We start from the raw sequence: 1,880 nt of genomic DNA on the forward strand, positions 1-1,880 counted from the left end.
CATCTCATCTCCAACAGATTCTCTCCACTCCTTGTGTTGCATAGCTTCTTCATATGTTCTTGGAATGTATTCCTGATCCAATTCACTGATGAAGACTTGATGATCTTCTGGATATTGAGCAAGGGAGCATACTGCACTTATTGGGTGAGCTACAGCTTCAGCATTGAAGTAAACTTCTGTGTTGATCCACTGTGAGGGTTTCCTGATCCTTGTACTCCTTCTCAAAAGTTGTATCTGCTCAGGTTCTGCTTCATTTCCTTCACTTGGCGCCTCTACTTGAGTCTCAACATCTGATTCTGATGGCATCTCATCTTGATCATGAGCTACAGAGCTCTCTTCAGGTTGAGCTTGTGTAGACTGCTCAACATTTCTACTGCCCCCCTCATGATTAGGATGAGTGCTCTCAACACTATCAGCTGCAGTAGATGATAAATTTTCAGGGACAGGTTCCACACTTGGTAAAGAGGGCATACTGATTCCCAGATTATCCATTACTCCCCTAAGGTTATTTTCTCTATCTGAGGCTGATTGAAAAAGATCTTTGAGCTCATCCCAACTCTTTCCATCATAATAGCCTCTAGATTCTGCAAAATTCACATCCCTCGAGACAAGAACCCTTCTTGACTCTAGATCATAACACTTATACCCCTTCTGAGTTGGAGAGTAACCAATGAACATATCTTTTGAGCTTTTAGCATCAAGCTTGTTCCTCAGCTCCCCAGGTATCATCACAAAACAGAGGCATCCAAACACACGCAAATGTCCAAAGATGGTTTGGTCTTATTTAGAACCTCAAAAGGATTCTTGAAAGCATCCAACACCCTGTCCTTAGACGGAATCAGTGTCACCCAAGTGTATTTGGATTTCTCATCAATGAAGGTGACAAAGTATTTGTGGTTCTCTCTGGACACACATGGAGCAGTCCATACATCAGAGTGAACTAGGTCAAAACATCTTTCATAGATGGTGCTAGACTGTGAGAAGACTGTTCTACAATGCTTCCCCAATATGCAAGCTTCACAATCATCATTCTTGAAGACCACACCTGGAAGCATCAAGTTTAGGGCTCTTGTATGAGGATGTCCCAACCTAGCATGCCATAGTGTGCTATCAACCCCACTGGATGTACTAGCCAAGCACTGAGAAGTGGATGCTCTAGACATCTCTGTCTTCTGAAGATGATACAGTTCATTGTGAACGTGCCCTTTTCCAATCATTTGGCCTGTCTTTAAGTCTTGAAATTCAACCTCATCTGGTCTGAAGACAACCTGACAACTCAGATCAATAGTAGCCTTTCTCACAGATAGCAAGTTTGATGTAAACTAAGACATATACAAGGCAGTAGATTCCCTATCAAACAACCTCAAGTTCCATATCCCTTCTATCTTAATCTTATCACCATTTGCTATTTGAACATTCCCTGAGGCAGGCTGGACATCACTCATCAAGTTTCTATCACTAATCATGTGATGGCTTGCTCCTGAATCTATAATGATAGGTTTAGGGTCAAGAGAGTGTGTACCAGCCTTCTTTGATGAGATAAAGGCTTGGATAAGGGAATGTAGGTCACTCATGGTTGCTGGACCATCAGTGTTGGCTGCACTATCAGTACTTCTCCATGTTCCTTCTTCATTTGAACCACCAATGACAGATGAATACATGGTTCGACCTTGAATCGATGGATGCTCAAACTCCTTGATTACATTCCTGGCTTGATTCAAGTCACTTTTTCTTGGCATATTGCGCTTCTTATGTTGTTCCTTAGCCTTTTTGTACTCTGGAAACAACACCATATTGGAGTTCTTCCTCATGAAGAGATATGGACCAGTGGACAATAGATTGCTCCTACTGATTTTGAGATAAACTGGACTTTGAAGAAG

The sequence above is a fragment of the Brassica oleracea genome, chromosome C1 (assembly GCF_000695525.1).
Source record: "Brassica oleracea var. oleracea cultivar TO1000 chromosome C1, BOL, whole genome shotgun sequence".
In the NCBI taxonomy this organism is placed as follows: Eukaryota; Viridiplantae; Streptophyta; class Magnoliopsida; order Brassicales; family Brassicaceae; genus Brassica; species Brassica oleracea.